Genomic DNA, 10,084 nt, shown 5'->3' on the forward strand with positions numbered 1-10,084 from the left:
AGGCAAAGAACACGGGCGCAAGCAGCAAGCGAATGACAGACTCAGTCACCATGGCGACTCCGCTGACGTAATCACTGGGATCCGTTACCATGGAGAAATACCGCCTTACGTCAGTGAGCAGGGGATCAGCTGTCCAATCAGGTACAAGCTGGTTAGGGTGCCATCTGCTGGGACCATAGAATGATTACATCATTGAGGGAGACCATTCGGACCGTCGTGTCTGTGCTGACTCTCTGAAGTGACAATTTAGTTAGCCCCACTCCTGCACCTTCACCCTACACATTCTACCTTTTCACATGTTAATCCATTAATTAAAAGGTGGTGGAGTTGCATTGCTGGTTAAAGAGGAAATTAATGCGATAGTGAGGAAAGATATTAGCTCTGACAATATGGAATCTGTATGGGTAGAGCTGAGAAACACTAAAAGGGGCAAAAAACATTAGTAGGGGTTGTATATAGACCCCCAAACTGTAGTGGTGATGTTGGGAATGACATTAAACAGGAAATTAGAGACACATGTAATAAAGGAACATCTGTAATTATGGGTGAGTTTAATCTGCATATGGATTGGGTAAATCAAATTAGTAACAAGACTGTAGAGGAGGAATTCCTGGAGTGTATACGGGATGGTTTTCTGGACCAATACAGTGAGGAACCAACTAGAGAACAGGCCATCCTCGACTGGGTATTGTGTAATGAGAGAGGAATAATTGGCAATCTAGTTATGCGAGGCCCCTTGGGGATGAGCGACCATAATATGATAGAATTCTTCATCAAGATGGAGAGTGATGAAGTTGATTCTGAGACGAGGGTCCTGAATCTTAATAAAGGAAACTACGATGGTATGAGGCGCGAGTTGGCTATGATGGATTGGGAAATGTTACCTAAAGGGATGACAGTGGATAGGCAATGGCAAACATTCAAAGAGTGCATGGGTGAACTGCAACAATTGTTTATACCTGTCTGGCACAAAAGTAAAACAGGAAAGGTGGCCAAACCATGGCTTACAAGGGAAATTAGAGATAGTATTAGATCCAAGGAAGAGGCATACAAATTGGCCAGAAAAAACAACAGACCTGAGGATTGGGAGCACTTTAGAGTTCAGCAGAGGAACAAGGGATTGATTGAGAAGGGGAAAATAGCATACGAGAGTAAGCTTGCAGGGAACATAAAAACTGACTGTATAAGTTTCTATATGTATGTGAAGGGAAAAAGATTGGTGAAGACAAATGTGGGGCCCTTACAGTCAGAAACAGGGGAATTTATAATGGGGAACAAAGAAATGGCTGACCAACTAAATACATACTTTGGCTCTGTCTTCACAAAGGAGGACACAAATAACATACCAGAAATGTTGGGGAACACAGGGTTTAATGAGAGGGAGGAATTGAAAGAAATCAGTATTAGTAGGGAAATGGTGTTGGAGAAATTGATGGGATTGAAGGCCGATAGATCCCCAGGGCCTGACAATCTACATTTCAGATTACTTAAGGAAGTGCCCTAGAAATAGTGGATGCATTGGTGGTCACCTTCCGAGATTCTATAGACTCTGGAACAGTTCCTACAGATTGGAGGGTAGCTAATGTAACCCCACTATTTAAAAAGGGAGGCAGAGAGAAAACAAGGAGTTATAGACCAGTCAGCCTGACGTCAGTAGTGGGGAAAATTCTTAAGTCCATTATAAAAGATTTAATAGCTGAGCACTTGGAAAACAGTGGCAGAATCAGACAGTCAGCATGGATTTACGAAAGTGAAATCATGCTTAACGAATCTACTGGAATTTTTTGAGAATGTAACTATTAGAGTTGATGAAGGGGAGCCAGTAATGTGGTTTATTTGGATTTTCAGAAGGCTTTCGACAAAGTCCCACAAAAGAGATTAATGTGTAAAATTAAAGCACATGGGATTGGGGGTATTGAGATGGATAGAAAACTGGTTGGCAGACAGGAAACAAAGTGTATGAATAAACGGGTCTTTTTCCAAATGGCAGGCAGTGACTAGTGGGGTACCACAGGAATCGGTGCTGGGACCCCAGCTATTCACAATATATATATATTAATGATTTAGATGAGTGAATTAAATGTAATATCTCCAAATTTTCAGATGATACAAAGCTGGGTGGGAGGGTGAGCTGTGAGGAGGATGCAGAGATGCTTCAGTGTGATTTGGACAAGCTAAGTGAGTGGGCAAATGCATGGCAGATGCAGTATAATGTGGATAAATGTGAGGTTATCCACTTTGGCATCAAAAACAGGAAGGCAGATTATTATCTGAATGGCTACAAATTGAGAGAGGGGAATGTGCAACGAGACCTGGGTGTCCTTGTACACCAGTCGCTGAAGGTAAGCATGCAGGTACAGCAGGCGGTAAAGAAGGTAAATGGTATGTTGGCTTTCAAAGCCAGAGGATTCGAGTACAGGAGCAGGGATGTCTTGCTGCAATTATACAGGGCCTTGGTGAGACCACAGCTGGAATATTGTGTGCAGTTTTGGTCTCCTTATCTGAGGAAGGATGTTCTTGTTATAGAGGGAGTGCGGTGAAGGTTTACCAGACCGACTTCTGGGATGGCGGGACTGACATATGAGGAGAGATTGAGTCAGTTAGGATTATATTTGCTGGAGTTCAGAAGGATGAGGGGGGGTCTTATAAAAACCTATAAAATTCTAAGAGGACTAGACAAGGTAGATGGAGGAAGGATGTTCCCGATGGTGGGGGAGTCCAGAACCAGGGGTCACTTTCTGAGGATACGGGGTAGACCATTCAGGACGGAGATGAGGAGAAATTTCTTCACCCAGAGAGTGGTGAACCTGTGGAATTCGCTACCACAGAAAGTAGTTGAGGCCAAAACATTGTACGTTTTCAAGAAGGAGTTAGGTATAGCTCTTGGGACGAAAGGGATCAAAGGGTACGGGGAGAAAGCAGGAGCAGGCTATTCAGTTATATGATCAGCCATGATCATAATGACCGGCAGAGCAGGCTCGAAGGGCTGAATGGCCTACTCCTGCTCCTATTTTCTATGTTTCTATTTAATCCAATTCCCATTGGAAAGCCTCAATTGACCCTGTCTCCACCACACTCTCGGACAGTGTATTCCAGATCCTAACCACTCAATTGACCCTGTCTCCACCACACTCTCAGACAGTGCATTCCAGACCCAGCCTCTCGATTGACCCTGTCTTCACCACACTCTCAGGCAGTATATTCCAGACCCTAACCTCTCGATTGACCCTGTCTCCACCACACTCTCCAGGCTCTAACCACTTGCTGTGGGAAAAAGTTTCTCCTCATGTCACCATTGCTTCTTTTGCCAATCACCTTAAATGGGCCCTCTTGTTCTTGATTCTTTCACCAATGGATACTGTTTCTTCCTATCTACTCTATCCAGACCCCTCATGATTTTGAATATTTATCAAATCTTTTCTCAGCCTTCTCTTGAAGGAAAACAGTCCCAACTTACGAACATACAAAATAGGAGCTGAAGTAGACCGTCGGCCCCTCAAATGCTCTACCTTTCAATAGATCATGGCTGATCTGTTTGTATTACTAATTCCAAATTCCCATCTACCCCCAATAACCTTTGATTTCCTTGCCTAACAAGAATCTATCTACGTCCATTAAAGATATTCAATGACCCCACCTCCAGCGCCTTCTGAGGCAGAATTCCAAAGTCGCACAACCCTCTGAGAGATAACAATTCTCCCCACCTCTGTCCTAAAAGGGTGCCCCTAATTTTAAAACAGTGCCTCCTAGTTCTGACTCACCCACGAGAGGAACCATCATTTCCATATCCACCTTGTCAAGGCCGTCCAGGATCTTATATACTTCAATCATGTCACCACTCACTCTCCTAAACTCCAGTGGAAGTAAGCCCAGTCTCTCTAACCTTCTGCCATAAGACAACAGACTCATTCCTGGTATCAATCTAGTAAACTTCCTCAGAACTTCCTCCAATGCATTATCATCCTGTTAAATAAGGGGACCAAAATTGCACACAGTATTCGAGGTGTAGTCTCACCAATGCCCTGTATAACTGAAGTATAACATCCTTACTTTTATGTTCAATTCCTCTTGTAATGAAGGATAGCATTCCATTAGCCTTCTTAGTTACTTGCTGTACCTGCATACTAACTTTGCGTGACCCATGCATGATAAGACGTGGATCCCTCTGCACCTCGGAATCCTGCAGTCATTCGCCATTTAAGTAATACATTTCTTTTTTATTCTTCCTGCCTAGGTGAATAACTTCACGTTTTCCCACACTGTACTCCATCTGCCAGATTTTAGCCCACTCACTCAGCTGTCTATAACCTCCTCATCTCCTCTTCACAACATACTTTCCTACCTATCTTTGTGTCATTCACAAATTTAGATACCGTGCCTTTGCTGCTCTCGTCTAAGTCATTGATATCAATTGTGAAAAGTTGAAGCCCCAGCACAGACCCCTATGGGACTGTGCTCGTCACATCCTGCCAATCAGAAAGTGACCCATTTATGCAAATTCTCTGTTTTCTGCCAGCCAGCCAATCGTCTATCCATGCTAATATGTTACCCCTTACACTATGAGCTTTTATTTTCCGCAATAAACTTTGATGTGGCACCATATCGAATGCCTTCTGGAAATCCAAGTATAGGATATCTACAGGCTCCCCTTTATCCAAGTTACTCCTTCAAAGAACTCCATAAATTGGTTAAACATAATTTCCCTTTCACAAGACCAGGCTGACTCTTCCCAATTACCTTGAGTTTTTCTAAGTGCCCAGCTATAACTTCTGTAATGGTCGACTCTAACCCTTGCCCCATGACAGACGTCAGGCTAACTGGCCTATTGTTTCCTGTTTTCTGCCTCCCTCCCTTCTTGAATAGAGGGGTTATATTTGCTTTCCAGTATAATGGAAACTTTCCAGAATCTAGTGATTTTTGGAAAATTAACATCAACGTGCCTACGACCTCACTAGCCATCTCTTTTAAGACCCTAGGATGAAGTTCATCAAGACTCAAGAGATTTGTCAGCGCACAGCTTCAACTGTTTGCTCAGTAAGGCTTCCCTAGTGATTGTAATTTCACTACGTTCTCTTCTCCCTTCCACCTCTTGATTTACAACTATTACTGGAATGTTTCTTGTATGCTCTTTAGTGAAGACAAGCAAAATATTTGTTCATTTCATCCACCAGTTCCTTATTACCTACTATTAACTCCCGATTCTCACTCTCTAGAGAACCAACACTCACTTTACCTACTCCTTTCCTTTTTAAATACCTGAAGAAGCTATTGCTATTTATTTTAACATTTCCAGCTAGCTTCCTCTCATACTCATACTTGACAGGTATGATGTGGCGGGAATTATGGAGACATGGCTGCAAGGGGATCAGGACTGGGAGTTAAATATCCAAGGATATACATCCTATTGAAAAGATAGGCAGGTTTGCAGAGAGGGTGGGGTTTGCTTTGTTAGTAAGAAATTAAATTAAATCGATAGCAAGAAATGATGTCGGGTCAGATGATGTAGAATCTGTGTGGGTAGAGTTGAGGAACTGCAAAGGTAAAAAAAACCATAATGGGAGTTATGTACAGGCCTCTGAACAGTAGTCATGATGTGGGGCACGAGATACACCAGGAGATAGAAGAAGTGTGTAAAAAAGGCAAGGTTACAGTGATCATGGGGGATTTCAATATGCAGGTAGACTGGGAAAATCCGGTTGGTAGTCTACGAGATGGCTTTTTGGAGCAGCTTGTGGTGGAGCCCACTAGGGAACAGGCAATTCTAGATTTAGTTATGTGTAATGAGGCAGATTTGATAAGGGAGCTTAAAGTGAAGGAGCCCTTAAGAGAAAGTGACCATAATATGATAGAATTCACCCTGCAATTTGAGAGGAAAAAGCTGGAAGGTGCAATGAAAACTGAAAGGTCTGAAGGTGGATAAATCACTGGACCAGATGGATTACACCCCAGAGTTCTGAAGGAGATAGCTGAAGAGATAGTGGAGGCGTTAGTAGTGATCTGTCAGGAATCACTGGAGTCAGGGAGGGTCCCAGAGGACTGGAAAATCGCTAATGTAACCCCCCTGTTTAAGAAGGGAGTGAGACAAAAGAAGGGAGATTACAGGCCGATTAGCCTGACCTTGGTTGTTAGTAAGATTTTAGAGTCCATTATTAAGGATGAGATTTCAGAATACTTGGAAGTGCATGATAAAATAGGGCAAAGTCAGCATGGTTTCATCAAGGGGAGGTCATGCCTGACAAACCTGTTAGAATTTTTTGAGGAGGTAACGAGTAGGTTAGACAAAGGAGAGCCAATGGATGTTATCTACATGGACTTCCAGAAGGCCTTTGACAAGGTGCTGCACAGGAGGCTGCTCAGTAAGATAAGAGCCCATGGTGTTAGAGGCAAGGTACTAGCATGGATAGAAGATTGGCTGTCTGGCAGGAGGCAGAGAGTGGGAATAAGGGGGTCCTTCTCAGGATGGCAGCCGGTGACTAGTGGAGTTCCACAGGGGTCAGTGTTGGGACCACAACTTTTCACTTTATACATTAATGATCTAGATGAAGGAACTGAGGGCATCCTGGCTAAGTTTGCAGATGATACAAAGATAAGTGGAGGGACAGGTAGTACTGATGAGGCAGGGAGGATGCAGAAGGATTTGGACAGGTTAGGAGAATGGGCAAAGAAGTGGCAGATGGAATACAACATGGGGTTTGGTAGGAAGAATAGAGGCATAGACTATTTTCTAAATGGGGAGAGAATTAGAAATCTGGAGTGCAAAGGGACTTGGGAGTCCTAGTCCAGGATTCTCTTAAGGTTAACTTGCAGGTTGAGTCGGTAATTAGGAAGGCAAATGCAATGTTGACATTTATTTCGAGAGGACTAGAATATAAAAGCAGGGATGTGCTGCTGAGGCTTTATAAGGCTCTGGTCAGACCACATTTAGAATATTGTGAGCAATTTTGGACCCTGTACTTCAGGAAGGATGTTCTGGCCCTGGAGAGGGTCCAGAGGAGGTTCACGAGAACGATCCCAGGAATGAAAGGCTTAACATATGAGGAATGTTTGAGGACTCTGGGTCTATACTCAATGCAGTTTAGAAGAATGAAGGGGGATTTGATTGAAACTTACAGAATACTGAAAGGTCTGGATAGAGTGGACGTGGGGAAGATGTTTCCATTAGTAGGAGAGACTAGGACCCGAGGGCACAGCCTCAGAGTAAAGGGAAGACCTTTTAGAACAGAGATGAGGAGAAACTTCTTTAGCCAGAGTGTGGTGAATCTTTGGAATTCATTGCCACAAAAGGCTGTGGAGGCTAGTTCATTGAGTGTATTTAAGACTGTGTTAGATAGGTTCTTGATTGGTAAGGGGATCAAAGGTTACGGGGCGAAGGCAGGAGATTGGGGTTGAGAAACTTATCAGCCATGATTGAATGGTGGAATAGACCCGCTGGGCCGAATGGCCTAATTTCTGCTCCTATGTCTTATAGTCTTATAATCTACTTATTCTGAACTTATTATGGCTCTGGGGGAGATGGCATCTGTGCACGCCAGATGGGTTGCACCTGAATGGAGCTTAGACTGAGTTCCTTGCGGGGTGCTTTGCTTGGCAAGGGTGTGGGAACCAAGACAAAATATCAGAGAGGAAGACCAGGGTGCACAAAATATTGGGAAGGACGGATAACACTAATATAGAGAATAGTAAGTTAATAGGTGAAGTTGGGGTGAGGGAGAAAGTAATAAAATCTAAATCAGGGTTATTATGTATGTATGTGAATGTACGGAACATAGTAAATAAGTTTGGGGCGTTATAGGCACAGATTGCCATGTGGAAATATGATGTTGTGGTGATAACAGAAACCTGGTTCAAAGAAGGGCAGAACTGGGTGTTAAATATTGCAGGGTACAAGGTGTTCAGAAGAGATAGGAAATGAAGGAAAGGGGGAGGGGTGACAGTATTGGTTAAGGAGAGCAGTTCAGTGCTGGAGAAAGAGGATGTTCCAGAGGTTCAAGGATAGAATCAAATTGGCTAGAGCTAAGGAACAAAAAGGATACAATTACATTGCTTGGTGTAGTCTATAGATCGCCAACTAGTGAGAAGGACGTAGAAGAACAAATCTGCAGGGAAATTGCAGACAGATACAAGCATTGTAGAATAGTTATAATGGGTGACTTTAATTACCCAAATGTAGACTGGGACAGTGGTAGTGTAAAGGGTGGAGAGGGGCAAAAGTTCCTCGATTGTGTTCAGGAGAACTTTCTACAGCAGTATGTGTCCAATCCAACAAGAAAAGACACACTGTTGGACCTGGTCTTTGGAAATGAGGCGGGCCAAGTAGATCAAGTGTCAGTGGGGGAACATTTAGGAGACAATGATCATTGTATTGTACATTTTAGGATGGTGATAGAAAAGGACGATAGGCATTCCAGAGTAAGGATGATTAACTGGACTAGAGCCGACTTCGATGGGGCAAGAACGGAGCTGGGCCAGATAGACTGAAATGAAAGATTGTCAGGAAAATCTGTAGCTGAATAATGGGCTACCTTCAAAAAAGAATTGGTTTGGGCACAGTCAAGGTATATTCTATCGAAAGGGAAAGGTAGGACAAACAAATCCAGAGCTCCCTGGATACAAAAGGAGATTGAAATTAAGATAAGGAAGAAAAAGTGTGCTTGTGACAGTTGTCAGGTAGAAAATACCATTGAGAATCAAGAGGAATACAGAAGGTTCGGGGGGAGGCGAGAAAGCACATTAGAGAAGCAAAGAGGGATTATGAGAAAAGACTGGCAGTCAACATAAAAGGGAATCCCAAAGTCTTCTATAAGCATATAAATAATAAAAGGTTGGTTAGAGGACAAGTAGAGTTGATTAAGAATCTAAAAGAAATTTACACATGGACGAAGGGGTGATGACTGAGGTATTAAAAAAACTTTGCATCAGTCTTTACCAAGAAGGTAGATGTTACCCAAGCCTTAGTGATGGACGAGGAAACTCTGCCACTAGAAGTGTTCAAAATTGATAAAGAGGAATGCTGAATAGACTGTCGGTACTTAAAGTTGACAAGGCACCAGGACTGGATGAGATGCATCCAAGGATATTGAAGGAAGTGAGAGTAGAAATTGCAGGGGCACTGGCCACAATCTTTCAGTCTTCCCTAGACTCAGGGGAGGTGCTAGAGGACTGGAGAATTGCAAACATTTCGTCCTTGTTCAAAAAAGGTTGGAAGGATAAGCCCAGTGATTACAGACCAGTCAGTTTAACTTCAGTAGGTGGCCAAGATTCTAGAAACAATTATTCGGGATAGAATTAGTAGTCACATGGAAAAATATGGGTTGATAAAGAAGAGCCAACATGTATTTCTAAAGGGGAAATCGTGTTTAAATAACTTGCTGGAGTTTTTTGAAGCAGTAACAAAAAAGGTCGATGAGGGTAATGCTGTTGATGTGGTGTACATGGACTTTCAAAATGCATTTGACACAATACCACACAACAGACTTGAGAGAAAAGTTATAGCTCATGAAATAAAAGGGACAGTAGCAACGTGGATACAAAATTGGCTGAAAATAAGAAGCAGAGAGTAATGGTCAATGGATATTTTTCAGGCTGGAGGAAGGTTTGTAGTGGAGTTCCCCAGGGGTCGGTTATGGGGCCTTAGCTTTTCCTGATATGTATTAATGATCTAGATCTTGGTGTGAACTTGCCTTTATCAATCGAGACAAAGATTACAAAAGTAGGGAGGTCATGTTGGAGTTGTATAGAACCTTAGTGACGCCACAGCTGGAGTACTGTGTGTAGTTCTGGTCACCACATTATAGGAAGGATGTGATTGCACTGGAGGGGGTGCAGAGGAGATTCACCAGGATGTTGCCTGGGATGAAACATTTAAGTTGTGAAGAGGGGTTGGATAGACTTGGGTTGTTTTCGTTGGAGCAGAGAAGACTGACGGGCGACCTGATCGAGGTGTACAAGATTATGAGGGACATGGACAGGGTGGACAGGGAGCAGCTGTTCCCCTTAGTAGAATGGTAAGTCACAAGGGGGCATAAGTTCAAGGTGAGGGGCAGGAGATTTAGGGGGGATGTGAGGAAAAACTTTTTTACCCAGA

The sequence above is a fragment of the Carcharodon carcharias genome, chromosome 18, assembly GCF_017639515.1.
Source record: "Carcharodon carcharias isolate sCarCar2 chromosome 18, sCarCar2.pri, whole genome shotgun sequence".
Classification (NCBI taxonomy): Eukaryota; Metazoa; Chordata; class Chondrichthyes; order Lamniformes; family Lamnidae; genus Carcharodon; species Carcharodon carcharias.